Source organism: Eurytemora carolleeae, unplaced genomic scaffold (genome assembly GCF_000591075.1).
Source record: "Eurytemora carolleeae unplaced genomic scaffold, Eaff_2.0 scaffold955, whole genome shotgun sequence".
Lineage (NCBI taxonomy): Eukaryota > Metazoa > Arthropoda > Copepoda > Calanoida > Temoridae > Eurytemora > Eurytemora carolleeae.
Window position 1 is genome coordinate 60,868 of NW_019396847.1, and position 20,417 is coordinate 81,284.

The following is a 20,417-nucleotide window of genomic DNA, read 5'->3' on the forward strand; positions in this document are numbered from 1 at the left end:
CATTTGAATACACAGGAATTTTCTAATTTTTAGGTTTGATCTAAAAAAAAATAAAAGCTAAGTTAAAAACCTCGGAGAAGCCTAACTTCAATAATATTGCCGTGCACAGATAATACCTAATGTTTTGGATGCAGTATATGAAGGATGTAGAATGTGTAGATAGATGTAGAAAATATATCAACAAATATATACATATTTATATATATTCATAGTGTAGAATTGCATCTAAATGGAGTATTCAATCATAAAACTGGCATCTTACTCCGTATACCTTGTCTCCCTTGTCCCTGGTTTAAATTGCACCCAGATACAGGATGAGATATCCGCCCTGTGAATATTAGGCCTGGTTTCAAACTAGAATATTAGCTCCCGGATTTCCGTTAGTTTTGCTCCGAACCCGGAGCCTGGAACCCGAACCCTTGATTTATCGACTCCTAATGGCAGCCTATATAGGTTGATGGGTTGGAGGGGGGAGGGGGGAGACGTGGTTTTTGCACCCCAATATCTCAGGGCTACAGTATTACCAGCAAATTGTCTTCTTTATTCTCCCATAGATTGAAAACAATTTTCAAAAAATTTGAAATTATTTTGAAAGTCATTATTATTTTCAATTTAGTTGAGGAATGCCTCATGTTGACTAATTATCCTGTTATGGGATGAATCAGGAAAAATCTTGACATGAAAATAAAAAAAAAATATTCAAAGATACTTAAAAATTTTAGTTTAACCAAAAATTATGAAAACCGAGGCTGATAATACTTTTTCTGACTCACCCTGTATACATACAATATACTAATTATGGGTTCATTATCTTATATGCTCTCTCGGCCCGACCTAGGTTACAGAAGAAACCACAATTAAATAGTAAACATAAAAAAGTTGTGAAACTAATGAACTAATCTCATTATTCATGTTTTTGCTCATGTCTAATTCTGAAACATTGTAATGCATGCACGAGATGAAATAGGTTTTTTGAAGAAATGAAATGATTTAACTCGGATTTTTTTTCCATTTTATTAACTTCAAACATTCTTTTTACACACTTTTGGAAAATAAAAGACTATGATAATTATATAAAAACACTAAACATGGAACTGAGAACAGCCTAAAGGGACTTCAGACTTAAGTTCAGGTGACCCTTTCTATTTATTATTGAAACGGTCCCTTTTATTCTTTGTCCGATCAATGGCATGCATGAGATATCCTTCTTTTTCTAGCTGATGGTTTTTTATCAAAACAATAATTCAAAGATTTTAAACAAGTAGTTCGTAATTTACCTGGGTTACAGGGAAGAAAAACAAGGCTTCTGAATCACTGAATACTATCTAAACAGTTTATAGACGTCACAGTTTGATACAATCCTTAACCCTTTCCCCCTACCTTGCTTCTACTTATATTGGGATACAAACCTTAACCCTATCCCCCTACCTTGCTTCTATTTAAATTGGGATACAAACCTTTACCCTATCCTCCTACCTTCGTTCTACTTACATTAGGATATATACAAACCTTAACCTTATCCCCCTACCTTGCCTCTACTTACATTAGGACACAAACCTTAACCCTATCCCCCTACCTTGCTTCTACTTACATTAGGATACAAACCTTAACCCTATCCCCCTACCTTAACTAGATATTTTATATAGAACTTATGTGTGGATATTGTTAATATTAAACGCTTCATCTCGATATTCAATGTGGTAACTTTATCCCTATTGTAAAGTTATTTCCCTGCAGAGTATGGCCACCATGTGATATCAAAGATGAATTAAATTAATCCGTGTATGCCTGTATAAGATCAAATCACAAACTTTCTTGACTTCTGATATGAGAGATTTGGATGTAACTTTTTTACATGAAATATGAAATGTGATATCCAACATGAACGGATTAAAAAGAAACTTAAAAGTTTCCACAGTGGATATACAGATTAAGGGATCAGGATAAAGGGTATCCAGCCCTGCTGCATATATAATTGAATTACTAGAGTTATGTCGATGATATTACAACTCAGTGAATTCACTTTGTCTTCAGCCATTTCATCATTGTAGAGTTAAGTTGTAGATAAATGTAAAATGGTGATCGATTCCAGCCTATATATTCATTTCAAGATTCATACCTGTTTAAGGATTTAAGAACCAACTTAATTGGTTTAAATTGGATGTAAAATACAGAGTAATCATATATATTTAGTCTGGAAGGATGAGAGTATTGAGTAAACGGATGCAAATGATGATGTTTAAACGGCTGGATGAGACAGAGACAACGAGATAGATTTATAAAAAAAATAAGTTGAGATTAAAATAGCTAGGATGAATAAAAAGTGGATATTGTACTATACATGTACTCAATGTTTGTCAAGACAAAGTCAACTAATGTCCTACTTGTCAAGCAAAGTAATGATATGCGAGAGCTTTTTCCGGAAAATCGTTTTTTTGGTCAAACTTTAATAGTATAACTATGTCGACATTTGGTTCGACAACGAAGAAGATGTAGGAAGCAATCGGAACTGTCGACATAGTTTTAAAGTGTGTATAGAGGAGAGAAATATTTCTTGGGAATTTCTTTAATATTTGTTTAATCCCGTAATGGAACAACTCGATGGTTCAATTTAAAGAAAACTTTTTTTTAAACAAGTTGCCTGGATGATAAAGGATTGAGTAAATCTGATATTATGAATTGTATCAGGGATATTTTAACCCTGATTCCTGAGGCTAAACGAGAAATATCTAAATATACTTTAGTTCCGTCCTTGTAGCAAATACGTTCTGTCTGAAGATCAAATATATCTCTACCTTGTAATTTTCAGCATAATTCAAAATTAAAATCGAATCAGAATCTTTACAGAAGAATTGAAGTACAAAAAGTTGTCGACTTCAAAGGTTGAATATATACAGTGATAAAGAGATATAAGATAGGACTTACATATGTTTTTCCTTCATCTTATTTTATCTCTCCTCCATCTTGTTTTAACCCTCCTCCACCTTATTTTATCCATCCTCCATCTTGTTTTATCCATCCTACCTCTTGTTTTTACCGTCCTCCATCTTATTTTATCCATCCTCCATCTCATTTTATCCATCCTCCATCTTGTTTTATCCATCCTACCTCTTGTTTTACCGTCCTCCATCTTATTTTATCCATCCTCCATCTCATTTTATCCATCCTCCATCTTGTTTTATCCACCCTCCATCTTGTTTTATCCATTATCCATCTTGTTTTATCTCTCTTCTATCTAGATAAACTTCCCAAGATTGTTCTACGCCTCCTATAATATATTTCACCTGTTGACTATTTTATGGGTTTAATTTTCCTTATCTGTGTATGAATGATATATTCTAGCTCCAGGATTGGCATGATCCTACGCCTCTATAAAAATGTGTGGAGAGTAAAGCCAAGTATTTAATTGCACCCACGCAATAAACTACGGTATCTAATAATCCAAGGAGAATAGGGGCAACAAAAGCAACGTCAGGGTGGTTCACTTTTAAAATTTTTAAATTGTATTTTCGTGTTTTAATTAGAAAGATATCTAAACATAAACAAAGACTTGTAATTATAACGATTAGGTAAAAATAATTATAATTTTTAATACACTTAATAGTGTAATTAGTGAATAAAAACTTAATTGATGGCATTTTAATTGATTCATGTAAGGCGTGAGATACAGGTTCGTTAGTCAGAAATAAAATGTACAGCTGACACAGTATAAAGTAAACTCTAAATTCAAGGGTTCTGTTAATTAGTATTTATTTAAGCTTTTAAAACATCGAGCCTTTGTATTCGTTTTTTCCGTTTACAATACATTTAGGAAAATCCCATACCTTAATATTTTTTAAATATAATGTATTTTCATTTCTGTGGAAGAAAATTAGATTGAATTCTCGCATCGGGTATGTTGAAATAATATCAAGTTAATTACCCAACATTTATAATGGGACATGTCCGATTTCAAGCTAGTTACCCACCACTTATAATGAGACATGTCAGATTTCATGCTAGTTACCCACCATTTATAATGAGACATGTCCGATTTCAAGCTAGTTACCCACCATTTATAATGGGACATGTCCGATTTCAAGCTAGTTACCCACCATTTATAATGAGACATGTCAGATTTCCAGCTAGTTACCCACCATTCATAATGAGACATGTCAGATTTCCAGCTAGTTACCCACCACTTATAATGAGACATGTCAGATTTCCAGCTAGTTACCCACCACTTATAATGAGACATGTCAGATTTCAAGCTAGTTACCCACCATTTATAATGAGACATGTCAGATTTCAAGCTAGTTACCCACCATTTATAATGAGACATGTCCGATTACAAGCTAGTTACCCACCATTTATAATGAGACATGTCAGATTTCAAGCTAGTTACCCACCATTTATAATGAGACATGTCAGATTTCAAGCTAGTTACCCACCACTTATAATGAGACATGTCAGATTTCCAGCTAGTTACCCACCATTTATAATGAGACATGTCCGATTTCCAGCTAGTTACCCACCATTTATAATGAGACATGTCAGATTTCAAGCTAGTTACCCACCATTTATAATGAGACATGTCAGATTTCAAGCTAGTTACCCACCACTTATAATGAGACATGTCAGATTTCCAGCTAGTTACCCACTTATTAATAGGACATGTCCGATTTACCACGGTTACCTTTTAAGACTCTATCTGAGTAAGTGAAAATAAAATGAGAAAAAAAGTGTTGTTTTTTCTATCATAAATCATGTTGAATTCTGACAATTTCTTTATCGTCTTTGTAGCATAAAGTCAGTTTTTTGGGAACCCATTATAAAAATGTTTGTTGGAAAAATAAGGTTTGATTGATACCGTTGTGAATCGAACCTTCAACACTTTGAATAGAGGATCATTACGACGACTACAGTAAAGTCACTTTAAGTTGCTTCTCTTTAATTTCCTTTAATTATCTGCGACCCAATCCACTTAATCTAAACTTTGCTAATTGCTTAAACATTGTCTGTACTTGTAGATATTTAATGAAAACACAAGGGTTACTAATTATCAACATTAATTCTCCAGTGGGGTCAGTTTAGTTATTGCTCCAGGGGTTTCAGGACGTATCATTCCAAGATTTACAGGGTGATTCACAGAAAACATATAGTTATTTCAAGTACAGGGTGTCCCACTAGATATAACAGTTGAGATAATGAAGTAATTGAATGAAAAATAATATCTACAAATACAATAAGAAAATTTAAAGCGACTGTAGACCTAACTTCAAGTGACTTTCCAGTTAACGAATTATATACCCAATTCACAATGGTACCCTTTGAAACTTGTCTGAGTCATAATAATCGTGTTATCCTTGTTTTCCTATCGCAAAATTGATAATTTTCTATATAAAAGGAAGAAAACATAAAGAACAGAAAAACTGTTTATCATTCTCATTAGCTACCCGATAAAAGTTTGAAGGTTACCGCTGTGAATCGAACTTGTAGCGCTTTAGTTTGAGGGGTACTTGAAATTAGATCGACAGTGATCAATTATTTTTGGTGCAGCCTGTACATTAGTTTGCAGCAAATGGTATAAGTGAACATTTACGTTTACGATACTGTTTTATTTCACGTTAAACTCTCCACGACTATCATGAAATGAAGGTAAATATATTAGGCAAGGTGCGCACACAGTTAGTCCCAATATTTATGTCAATAAATCTATTCATGGTTTGGTTAACCCATTAGTGACGAGAAGGCCAATTTTTACCGGTTGAGGTTTTTTAAAGTGTCTTTATTCTTATACTAAAAGTTGTCCTGTCTTATCCTTCGCTTTCCTTAGGATTTCCTGTTTTCAAAACATATTTTTTATTTGACATAACTTCAAAATTGTTTTTTTTTATTTTCAACTTTAAAAAAACCCAAAAAAACAAGATTTTGAATTCGGAAAAAAAGAACACCCTGTAATTTAGTTTTGAATATATAAAATTGTCAATTTTTTGCTAGAAAAAATTTGAAGACATTTTTGGAAACTTCTTTTAAAGATCTAAATTTGAAGATAATTAGATAATTATGAATTACCAAAGTTTATTAGATTTTCATGTTTTACAGTTCACCCTGTACAAAAACAATTTTAAATTTAATTGAATATTGTTTTTTTCATGAGTACAATCAAGTTTTGTTAATTGTTTTGGGTCAATTAAAATTGAGTATTTATATGTAAGTTCTATTGAACCCCCATTTACTTATGACCGATTTACAGCAGTACCATTTAAAAATCAAGAATGAATGACAAATGCATGTTTTCCTGGCTGAAAATCAGCTATTTTCAGTCTTGGTTACCTGCGGATTTATGCAGTTGAGACACTGAACACGAATTGTCTGAATTCAACCCGCTTTAAGACAGAATTAATACTCTTAAAATTATGTTGAAATATGCGTATTTATTATTTAATCATAATTCACTAAACTCCGTTTTGAATACTCAGGTTTCTAGTAACTAACTGTATCATATGTAAACTCATCATTAAGAATATTTTAAGAATAATTATCATTATCGAAGGTTAATACAACCTAACCGAGATATTGGAGGAAAAGAGGATTATTAGTATAGGCTGATTTAGCTGAGGAAGCTGGCGAGGTGGGTGGGGGGGAGGGGGAGAGGAGGGGAAGAGGGGGGTTAATGATCCTTCACCTCATTATTATGTACGCACTGAAGGTTTAATTTAATATCGAGGATAATTATTCAGTGCATCAAACTTCCTTCATCTTCACATTTTTTTCGTGGGATGCTGCAATAATTAGTTTTTTTTTTTCAAAATGGATGCTGCAATAATTAATGCAAGATCGGTTCATATTTTCAGTTCCGCGTCAAGATTCATGGAAGGAATTAAACCTTCATCCTTCAACAGGAAGAGGATCATGTATGCGTCAATGTGTATAGTGACGGAGGGGGTAGAGGTGGTCAATGTGTAGTGACGGAGGGGGGGGGGGGAGAAGGGGGTCTATAATTAAAAGTGAAAACCCTAAAAATGTGTATTTCTTATCTTAATCAATCTCTTTTATAACCTTTTTTCTGGTAATAGTTTCAGCTCTGAAATGATGCTTTCTGCGCCCTAAGAATGGAAAACTACCACAAAAGTCCACCAAAACATATGAACTTACTTGGTTTAGTCGTTTCGACGTTTATTACAACTTAATACAAACAATTATCAACAAACTAATCCTACAAGCTAAATATACATGAAAACCCAAAAGGTAGTAGGGACCAGGTTACTATCCAATTTTGAGCCTTGATCGGCTTCCATACATATTTGTGTCAACAATATAATTTCTTTTTTAATTAGATAAAAGAGATAAAGAAAGAGAGTGAAAATCTTACAATATAGTTGTTTCTAAGTAGTTTTAGCTCTTTTATAAGGTTAGCATATAGGTGTTTAGTAGTATCTATAGTAATATTGTGTATTTTGTATCCTATATCCAGGTTTAGCTCTCTTATAAGTTTAACTAGGCCTATGCTAATATCTATAGTAGTATTGTGTATCCTGTATCCAGGTTTAGCTCTCTTAAAAGGTTAACTAGGTCTATGCTAGAATCTACAGTATTATTGTGTATCCTATATCCAGGTTTAGCTCTATTATAAGGTTAACTAGGTCTATGCTAGTATCTATAGTAGTATTGTGTATCGTATATCCAGGTTTAGCTCTATTATTAGGTCTATGCTAGTATCTATAGTAGTATTGTGTATCCTATATCCAGGTTTAGCTCTATTATAAGGTTAACTAGGCCTATGCTAGTCTATAGTAGTATTGTGTATCCTATATCCAGGTTTAGCTTTATTATAAGGTTAACTAGGTCTATGCTAGTATCTATAGTAGTATTGTGTATCCTATATCCAGGTTTAGCTCTATTATAAGGTTAACTAGGTCTATTAGAAGCTTGTTAATTTGACACTCTGTCCAATTATCCGGGTTCTTACCTGGTTTTACGAGAACCTTGAGCTCGATCTTACCCCAGAATATATTCAAAGGGGTTCTCAAGATACAAAGATAAGGTTTTCCTCTTAACCCAGATTTTTTTCACAAGCTGAATGCTTTATGTTCACATATTTATCTGACCTGTAAAATATAAATTTTCTCACAATCTTAAGGGAAATTATTGATAAATATGCAGCAAGGAAAAAGCGTATTCCAGAAAATGGTTGATCATAAAGATCTGGGGCAGAATCGTTCTATATCTTGTATATAGTCCTTCTGGTTAGTATGTTGTATACCAACCGGGGTATATAATTATATTGAGGAGAGGAGGGGGCAGAGGTTAGAGAGCAAACACTAATTATTCCACTTGTATGTTTTGGCTTCATCTTGTTTTAAAGATATATGCATGCGTCAAATATAAAGAATATACAACAGCTGTACAATACAAGTTGTACATACTTTATAAAGGATACAGAAATAACCAATAAACAGGCTAACCAAAGCCGAAAAAATCGGAAAGATAGTGCAGTACAATAAAGTACATTACAGTACAATAAATTGCAGCAAAGTCCACTACATAACAGTACAGAACAGAACATAACAGTAAAGTACAGTACAGTACAGTACAGTACATTACAGTACATTACAGTACAGTACAGTACAGTACAGTAAAGTACAGTACAGTACAGTACAGTACAGTACAGTACAGTGCAGTACAATACAGTACAGTACAGTACAGTACAGTACAGTACAGTACAGTACAGTACAGTACAGTACAGTACAGTACAGTACAGTTCAGTACAGTACAGTACAGTACAGTACAGTACAGTACAGTACAGTACAGTACAGTACAGTACAGTACAGTACAGTACAGTACAGTACGGTACAGTACAGTACAGTATAGTTTAGTAAAGTACAGTACATTATAATACAGTTTAGTACAGTACAGTTCATTACGGTACAGAACTATCATGGTACAGTACAAAGTATTTTATGTAATCCATGATTTACTTAAACAATTCTTTTGTTTTTAAAGCATAAATGGCGAATCTATATTTAATAAAAATAAAAAATAAGAAAAATGATTCTAAAATATTTTCTAAATATTTTGTCCATCTAATTTGACCTTGTTATACCAACTATTAAGATAAACAAAAGAATTCAAGCAGAATGAAATTGCAAAATTCATTAATTTTACAGATTTAGCCTTGAATGGTTATTGGTCCCTAACTATTTAAAAAATCATAGCAAAACATTTTCGGGAATTTTCTTTAAACAGAATTTCGTTTATGATTCAGGNGTAGTAGGGCGGGGAAGGTGGAGGTGCGCCGGTTTGCCGGGAAGAAGAGGATAAAGGGGAGGGGGGTGAAAGGACATTAGAAGAAGTAGAATAGCTATAAAGAGAGATCAAAAGGTTAAGTTTTCTATAATTTTATGAGTAAATATTGCCTTGCTGTTAGTAATAGAAGAATACTCAATTATTTACACTATAGTTCTATAGTATGCATCTTCTTAGGCGTATAGTTCATTATTATTATTAGTATTGGTTGTATTTAACATACAGGGTTACACAGAAAGGATGAGACTGTAAAATTGTGTTTTTTTTTGCCAAATATTTCAATCAGCCATTTCAAGACTATCCAACTTGAAGACTTAATTTAACCTTGGGATCGTCATTTCTTTCATTTCTCTAACCCGTATCTATCCAGGTACTATTCAGTTTCACTTAGCTATCAATACTAAACCCGGACACAATCTTGTCAGCTTTCAATGTCTACACGTACACAAGCACATAATTGATCAAAGCCAAATTAATGGGCGCGGTCAGCTTTCAATGTCTCTCCACGGACACAAGCTCCTAATCTATCAATGCTAAACCAATGGGCACGATCAGTTATTAATGTCCTCCACGGACTCAAGCACTTAATCGATCAATGCTAAAACAATGGGCGCAATCAGCTATATATATTCTCCACGGACACAATCACATAACTATCAATGCCAAACCAATGGGCAAGATCCTCAAAACAGAAAACGATAACTTTCTCGCATTTATCGGTATGGAGTCTCTATATCAACTAATGTATTTTAGGTTTATATGTTGCAAGTTAAAGTTAGTAGACGTAATTACAATTCCTACGTTGTTATCTATATCACATGATTAAGGCATTCATGTTATGTATTACAGAACAGTTAAAATAGGCCCAATTAAGATGTATGTCATTATATATATATATATATATATATATATATATATATATATATATATATATATATATATATATATATACATCACATGATTAAGCTAATCATGCTACGTATTCATTTGAAGCATACTTCAAATAAATAATTGGTTTTACATAAAAGTTTACAAACGAGGATAGTTAATAATGTACAACGTACTTCAAGTTTACAGAATATTGTGTTACCCGATATTTATTACAACCCTGTAACTAGTAATCAGTACTTACTATGTATACAACATTATGTAGATTAAATATGTATAGGTCATATAAAATGTACTCTGGAACTATTTAATATGCATTTCCATGTCTATTGGCCAAATAGGGTTCTAAAATTTTTCAGTAGTTTTAGAACAAGACAATTGGTTGCAAATTTACCGGAATTTTCTGTATGATAATCATATATTTTATTTTACTTCTAATGTCTATACATTAAATGTATTTAAGGATTTTTTTTATCTAAGGGACACTTTCTGTTTGGCAAACAGACTCTTTACAAGACCTAATTCTATTTAACGGACTGGGAACGTTATTTCGAATCGTTCGTTAACGATGAGTTGAATGTATGTAACGAATACAAAGTAACCGATTGAAAACAAATAATATTATAGTATCATAATTATCCGTTCATGTTTAAATGCGAACACAACTAGCTACGACCATCTAGGAACAATTTTTGACAAACATATATATTTTACTGTCACGGATTTTCCGTTTACCGTTCTAGTGTATACACTCCAAACGTTTTCAGGGTTGAGCAAGAAAAATAAGGATTTGATGATTAGAGGAAGATTTAAAAGGTACCGTTATAACTCGGACATGCCACTCTATTAACCCTATTCCTGCTGGACCCCCCCCCCCCCAGCATATCCTGGTTTTCAAGTACCTCAGCAGAGATAGGGAGTCAATTTAAATTATGTCAACAGTGCCTTTCAAAGAACTTTTCCCAGCCTTACCTCTAACTGATAAAATCCTTAGCAGAGCACGAAGCACTATGAATTATTATATTATTATATGCATGAGGATCTTTTACCGTTTACGAGCCAAGCATTTTATTTTTCACAATTGGAGTGCACTCTAAATGGTTCATATAAAATCTTCATATATCTAGAACCCTTTCAGGGGTAATCAACTTTTTTATACTCCATATAGATATATGGATAGATGGATGGTTATATAGATGATTAGATAGATAGATAGATAGATAGATAGATAGATAGATAGATAGATAGATAGATAAGTGCATGCTTGGGGCCACGAAGCGCCCTAAATTTCTGTATTCTGCCGGTATAAAATATTCTTTTGCTAATTATCACCTTTTCTCTTGACAGATCTAGTAGATGATAATCTATATGTTGATGAGAGCTGGTGGAGATAGATGTACACCTTTATATCTTCCAGATTAGGGAAACAATAGGTATTGTTACAGACTTGATGAAAAATGATACTAGAGTATAGAATATAGTATAGTCTAGATACTTGATGAAACATGATACTAGAGTATAGAATATATTCTAGCTAGATACTTGATGAAACATGATACTAGAGTATAGAATATAATCTAGTCTAGATACTTGATGAAACATGATACTAGAGTATAGAATATAGTATAGTCTAGATACCTGATGAAACATGATACTAGTTAAGATTTTACATAATAAAAAAAAAGAAGACTTGTAAAAAATAGCGTCACATGAAAACAGAAAACCAAGGAAGGGTTAGGACGCATGCTCAGAGAGGTTTTTTTTAGAGCGCGTTGATTTAAAATTATATGGGAGATGATGAAAATACAGAACAGGTTTCAATGAACATAAAGTTTGCAAATTAAATATTTATGGATGCATTAGTCATTAAAAATGAATTGGTGAATGATACCCTGTAAACATCATACATTTTTATCCTCATATATTACTTTATAAGCTTAGGTTAGGGTATGTTTATTGGTAATAAACAATTTTTACAGCTTGTAAAATATTATTATTGCACAGTGTAATCGCAATGTTATGCTATTTAAAATTATTAATGTCAAGGCTCGTGTGATGGAATGAGTTTAAAGATTAAAATTTAGAAAAGGAAAACGAAGAAGATCAATTATCTTTTTCTACCTGAAGTAAATGATGTGGAGCTATGCAGAACTGAACACGCAATGTATCCGGTAGCTCGACAAGAACCCAGGGATTGAAGGATTAATCCAGCCCGGAGGAGAGGAGACAAGTTCTTGTCCTAGGCTAGGTGTTTAGGACGGAGCAAACTAATATTCATCAATCAATATACATTAACTCCTTGCTCTAGTATACCGATACATTAAGATAACTCAGCTCACTCAAACCAACTTTTTATCCGTTCATCTGTAATAGACACCATTGCAACTTAATAGCCAATGCATAAAATTTAGATTTTTCCAACCAAACTAATCATAGGTTCTACCTTTCAACGTCAAATATGTTTTACATATTTTTTTATGAAAAGTCTGGGGAACCAGGAGAACCAGGGGAACCAGGGGAACCAGGGGGACCAGGGGAACTAGGGGGACCAGGGGAACCAGGATAACCAGGGGAACCAGGTGTATCAGAAGAACCAAGAGATAAGAATGCTATGGGGGAAATAGGAGAATCAAGAAATAAAAAAATTACCAGGAGAATCAGAAAAACCAAAGAAATCAAGAGAACCAGGAAACAAAGGAAACCAGGAGAATCAGAAAAAAAAGAAATCAAGAGAACCAGAAAACCAATGAATCCAGGAGAATCAGAAAGAAACCAAAGAAATCAAAAGGACCAGGGATCCAAGGGAACCAGGATAATCAAATAAACAAAGGGAGTCAAAAGAACCAGGGAAGCAAGGAAACCAGGAGAATCAGAGAAACCTAGAAAATCAAGAGAACCAGGGAACCAAGGGAACCAGGAGAATCAAGGAAACAAAGGGAGTCAGGAGAACCAGGGAACCAAGGAAACCAGGAGAATCAGAGAAACCTAGAAAATTAAGATAACCAGGGAGCCAAGGGAACCAGGAGAACAAGGAAACCAAGGGAACCGGGAGAATCAAAGAAACAAAGAGAATCAGGAGAACCAGGGAACCAAGGTAACCAGGAGAATCAAGGAAAAAAGAGAATCAGGAGAACCAGGGTAGCTAAGGAAAAAAGGGGGAAAAAAACTTTAAATCCAAGAAAAATATGTTAAAAGAATAAAACCTAGAGAACTAAAAAGCATAAGAAACCCCAAGATAAAGGGTTAATTAGGAAAGAAGGACAGTACCAGGAAACTCACAAGGGTGAAAGTTTAATACTAGAGATTTAGGAGGTACGGATAGGATCTATAGAACTTTAATAAGTGATTAGGACCGGGAGAACCAAAAGGATGAAATGTTGAACCAAAAGAACTAGGAGAGAAAGATAGAACCAGGAAAAATACCAGGAGGAAAAGTTGACCTAGAAATCCAGGAAAATAGCCAGGATGAAAGGTTGAACCTAGAGAACCAGGAGAAGCACCAGGATGCAAAGTTGAACCTAGAAAACCAGGAGAACCACCAGGATGAAAGGTTCAACCTAGAGAACCAGGAAAATAACCAGGATGAAAGGTTGAACCTAGAAAACAAGGAGAGAAGGATAGGACCAGGAGAATAACCAGGATGCTAGGTTAAACCTAAAGAACAAGGAGAGAAGGATAGGACCAGGAGAACCACCAGGATGCAAGATTGAACCTAGAGAACAAGGAGAGTAGGACAGGACCAGGAGAACCCCAGGATGAAAGGTTCAACCTAGAGAACCAGGAAAATAACCAGGATGAAAGGTTGAACCTAGAAAACAAGGAGAGAAGGATAGGACCAGGAGAACCAACAGGATTCAAGGTTGAACCTAGAGAACAAGGAAAATAACCAGGATGAAAGGTTGAACCTAGAAAACAAGGAGAGAAGGATAGGACCAGGAGAACCAACAGGATTCAAGGTTGAACCTAGAGAACAAGGAGAATAACCAGGATGAATGGTTGAACCTATAGAACAAGGAGAGAAGGATAGGACCAGGAGAATAACCATGATGCTAGGTTGAACCTAGAGAACCAGGGGAGAAGGAAAGGACCAGGAGAATAACCAGGATGCTATTTTAAACCTAGAGAACCAGGAGAGAAGGATAGGAACAGGAGAACCACCAGGATGCAAGGTTAACAAGGAGAGAAGGATAGGACCAGGAGAACCACCAGGATAAAAGGTTGAACCTAGAGAACAAGGAGAGAAGGAAAGGACCAGGAGAACCACCAGGATGAAAGATTGAACCTAGAGAACAAGGAGAGAAGGATAAGACCAGGAGAACCACCAAGATAAAAGGTTGAACCTAGAGAACAAGGAGAGAATGATAGGACCAGGAGAACCACCAAGATGAAAGGTTGAACCTAGAGAAAAAGGAGAGAAGGATAGGACCATGAGAACCACCAGAATGAAAGGTAGAACCTAGAGAACAAGGAGAGAAGGATAGGACCAGGAGAACCACCAGGATGAATCAGAATGAATTGTCAAGTTTGATTACTCTCTCTCTCTCTCCTCTATCTGGTTGGGTAGTTGTTGTAAGTTTAACAATAAAATCTGACAATCAGGAAAATAATACCACCACAGTAGTAAATTAATAAAACTTTATTGTTACAATGTTGTTAAATTTTCATACCTAGTACAAGGGGGAAAGAACGATCGTCCTTGAAGCATCGACTAGAATATAAAAAATAATATTAAAAAAACGGAAAATTTAACTTAAAGTTTTATCAAACAAACTAAAGTAAAATTACTTATAAATATAGTATATAGCTCTTAGTAAACTTATAGAATGTCCGTCTTTGTATATTAACATTGGATGTCTGTTTCTTTGTTTCCCGTAAACGTCGTTGCTCAGTGGTAATACAAAAGTACTTGGTGCATCCAATAAGTTTTGCTAAACTTATTTTAGAGGTACTTCTAGACCTCTCAGCCCTTTAATTTTTTTTAGAGGTACTTCTAGACCGCTCAGCCTTTTAATTTTTTTAGAGGTATTTCTAGACCTCTCAGCCCTTTAATTTTTGTCAAAGCTCACTGTATTAATCCCAGCTCGTCTTCTCCCAATGGAATTTAATCGTCGAACTTTTTATTTCCATGTAATTTGCATTTTCCCTAAGGTTGTCACAGCACAGGAACGTTTTAAATACCAACCTGGGAAGGAGGACACTAGGGAGTCTCAATACACAAAAACGTGGGTCTAAAATTTTCAAGATACAAAGCAGACACTTTTGACATGATCTTAAATGCATTAGAGGAGAATAATATGGACAAGGCAATAATATGCATGTGGACTAAAAGGGAAAAAGTGCAATGTGGAGAGTGTTGACAGAAAGAGGAAATGTCTGAGCAGAAAAAATCCACAAAAACCCCACAAACAGTTCACAAAATTGAAAGTTTTTCAGACCAAATTTTGATGAGTTCAGGATCTGAAAAAAAGATTTGAAAAATTGCAAATATTGGGTCAACATTTGCTCCAAAAGGGTTTTGGTTTGCTAAAACGTAGATTACAACTATAAAAACCCTCAAGGACCCTCTCATCCTCTCTAGTCTCTACAAGAAAGACTTGCCCTCTTTTCACTTTTTAAGTTTACCAAACCTTTAGAAAACTCAAAACTGAATAAAGTTTGTGTCAATAGATAAAATATTTAGACTGTGACAAGCAACGTTTACGGGCTCCGGGAGAAAGCTAATTGCGTCCAAGATATCATCTGATTGACATTAGCTGGTCAGAAAATTAAACCAGTTTAAATAAAATAAACTTTTTAAAAAAAAATTAAAGGGTTGAGACGTCTACAAGTAACTTTAAATTTGTTTGCAAGACTTATTGGACGCACCTCGTATTATTTTATAATATACAACAACCCTGGGATTTAATATATCTAAATACACTAATAGAATGTATTTTATCTAAACTAGGCTTTTAGGGCGCTTTTCAAAAATCGAATTTTATTAGAGGCAAATTTTTGAAAATTCGATCATCAAACCTTTCCTGGGTCACACGAGGTCCCACAAAAAAATTAGGCCTGATCAGTTCAGCCGTTTTGACGCTTATTGGATACAAACAAACAAACAGATAGACTAGCAAAGTATTATATATAGATATACTCCTAGAATATATTCTATATATATAAATATACTCCTAGAATGTATTCTATATATCTAAATATACTCCTAGAATATATTCTATATATCTAAATATACTCCTAGAATTTATTCTATTTATCTAAATATACTCCTAGAATATATTCTATATATCTAAATATACTCCTAGAATATATTCTATATATCTAAATATACTCCTAGAATTTATTCTATTTATCTAAATATACTCCTAGAATATATTCTATATATCTAAATATACTCCTAGAATATATTCTATATATCTAAATATACTCCTAGAATTTATTCTATTTATCTAAATATAATCCTAGAATATATTTTATATATCTAAATATACTCCTATAGAATATCTATATATATTTTGCTTGACTGGGTGTTTGTTTGTTTGTATCGGGCTCAAATTTTGTGTGGGATCTGACGTGACCCCAGGGATGGTTTCTGAATGATCAAAATTTCAAACATTTGTGTTTAAAAGTTTTTTTATTTTTGTAAACTTTCGAAAATCCGCGAAAAATTATTATCAAACCCGCAAACCTTTTTTGTTTTTGTTTTGGACTGTTCAACTTCAAAGAAACATGGTATATCTAAATATACTCCTAGAATATATCCTACTGGGCTTTTAAGGCGCTTCACGCCTATCTTCTATTGCAATTGTGAACATTTTTTTTTTTTAAAGAAAAAAATTTTTTCACGAATCTTTAAAAAAAATTAGCAGATTTTAAATTTTTCAATAATTTGAATTGGACACAAACAAACAAACAAGCGTATAGTAATTTGCGGAATGTCCGGATAGCTCTGGTCGTCCACTTAGTGCTACAGGAGATGCAGAAAATGTCCAGACATCGCTATGGTTTGGATGTTACAAACAAACAGACATCAAGACAAGCAAACTATATATATATAGATATATCTTAATATAATCCTAGAATATATCCTATATATCAACATATACTCCTAGAATATATCCTATTTATCTACATATACTCCTAGAATATATCCTATATATCGAATATATCCTATATATCAGCATATACTCCTAGAATATATCCTATATATCAACATATACTCCTAGAATATATTCTATATATCTAAATATACTCCTAGAATATATCCTATATATCTACATATACTCCTAGAATATATCCTATTTATCTACATATACTCCTAGAATATATCCTATATATCTACATATACTCCTAGAATATATCCTATTTATCTACATATACTCCTAGAATATATCCTATATATCTACATATACTACTAGAATATATCCTATATATCTACATATACTCCTAGAATATATCCTATATATCTACAGATTCTACTAGAATATATTCTATATATCTACATATACTCCTAGAATATATTCTATATATCTAAATATACTCCTAGAATATATTCTATATATCTAAATATACTCCTAGAATATATTCTATAATATCTGAATATACTCCTAGAATATATTCTATATTTCTACATATACTCCTAGAATATATTCTATAATATCTAAATATACTCCTAGAATATATTCTATATATCTAAATATACTCCTAGAATATATCCTATAATATACTCCTAGAATATATTCTATATATCTAAATATACTCCTAGAATATATTCTATAATATCTGAATATACTCCTAGAATATATTCTATATTTCTACATATACTCCTAGAATATATTCTATAATATCTAAATATACTCCTAGAATATATTCTATAATATCTAAATATACTCCTAGAATATATCCCATGGATTCAATATTCAATATACCCTAAAAAGTATCCCAAGGTTGTAAAAACTGCCCCTATTGTGAAGAAGTATCTAGGCATATGAATATTCAAATCTTGATATTTCAATTCATTTGAATACAGCGCGTGAGGCCTTCATTTTCAGAAATTAGGTCGAACAACCGTATCTTGTCTCTTGATTTAAAATGAGCTTTATATGAATAAATGAATAAATGTCATAGTTTGATAAACTTAATATTTGTTTCTAATACTGCACGTTTAGTGTTGTTGAAACTTAGGCGGGGTGTCGGTGATTAAGCAATTAGTTGTCTAGTTGATTAGTTGATTCATTGATTTGTTGATTCATTGATTAGTTGATTAGACTCCTTAAATGGGACACAAAGAACAAATAATAAGATAAACAGATTTATTTCAAACCTCCAAAAAATACCGATATAGTAGAATAAATGTAGATGTATAAATGGTTTTGAATGTTTAATTAGAACACTTACAATTTAGGTGTGTCAGGATAATTAAGGAGTGATTAAGGGTTCGGAGGGTTCTATGGAGTAGTTTAAAACATTTGTAAATACTTCTGAAAATCCGGTTGTTTAAGTGGAATTGCAAAATTATTTGTTGATTTAATTATTTACTAGTTAAAACGTTTCACTATTGATGTTTTCCTGTTGTTGGAGTACAGAAACATTGCCAGAGTACTGCTTTATTTTGGACTTCTTCGACAGGGGGGGTTGGTAAAGACAACATTTTCTGCAGGGTGAATTATAAGGCCGGGAGATTTATGTTGAACAAGTGTATTTACTATAACACTGGTTTTTATGTACTAAAATGCTTTGTCCTTGTACTTACTAATGTCCAAGTAGAAACGACATTATGTCAGATTTACTAAACTTCGGGTAGCTGCCCAAGGAAGTTACGTGCACCTGCGGCGTTGAATTACAAAAAGAGAGAGATTAGTATATGTTTTAGGGTTAGGTTAGGTTAGGTTTAGACACTTTCTGGGCCAGGCGCTGAGGCTAGGGGCCGAGCGCAGTATTATAATTCGTACAATAAAACTAATGTTTTGTTCATTTATAAACATGTAACTGTAAGGTCTTCAAAAGGTTCCTCCTAAATATTTTTTCAAAACTGTAATAGAAAAAAATTTAAAAAGTTAAAGTTTGCTTTATGTCCGATTAACGATGATACCTCTGAAACCCTTAATCTGATCAATAATAAGGAAAATATTATTTTGAGGGTTTAATAGTGTTTTAATTTGATAATTTTCATTATGATTTTATTTGCAGTAGAAATGCGCAAGTCAATTTTGTAGAGAAGCCACAAGTTTCAAAATTATAAACATTGATATTGCCATTTTTGCGTGGGGGATCATTTGAAATTGTACTTACCGTCTCTTCAAGAAGAACTTGTTATACAAGAAGTTAAGTATTATTTCGTGATTCTCTGTATTTTATCAATCTACAACAGGAAGAACTAGAAACAAAGGTAGAAGAACTAACATACAAGAACATAAGATTGAAAGAGGAAAGGAGAAGAAGAAATTACAAAAAAAGCAGAAAGCAACAATGTAATAATGAACAGACGAGAACGGAAGTATAAAATGGCGAATATAAAAGCAGAATAAGTTAGAAAAAGACTTTACAAAAGAATGGAAAGCAAAGATGAAAATATTAAAATAAGAAGAATTGAAAGATGAAATAACAGATGGGTGAGACGAGAAGAATATAAGAGTAAAAAAAAGAAGAAGAACCCGTTAAAAAAGGAAATCACAGAAGAACTGAAAACAAAGATGAAAGAACTAACGGATATTAGAACACAAGAACAAAAGGGTAAAAGACGAAAACAAGTTAGAACGAAGAAATCACAGAAGAATTAAAAGCAAAGGTGGAAGATCTGAGGGATGAGAAGAGGAATAATAAGGGTGAAGAAGAAAGAGAAAAGGAAATGAGAGAAGTAAGAAAGCAAAGATTAAGAAGTAATGGATGAGTACAGAAGGATAAAAGAGAAAAAGAAGAAATGACAGAATAAATAAGTAAATATGGAAGAAAAAACTAAAAAAGGGGGGAATTAAAAGAATACATTACAAAATAATTGAAATCAAAGATGGAAGAACAAACAGACAAGAACAGAAGAACGAAAGGGTGAAATTGAAGAAGAAATCACAGAAGAAGAACAAGTTAGATGAAGAAATCGCAGAAGAACAGAACAGAAAAGAATAGAAGAAGAGTATAAGGGTAAAAAAGAAGAAGAAATCATAGGAAAACTTGAACTAATGACGGTAGAGTTGACGGGCGAGAACAGAAGAACATTCAGGTAAAAAATTAGAAGAAGAAAGAACTGA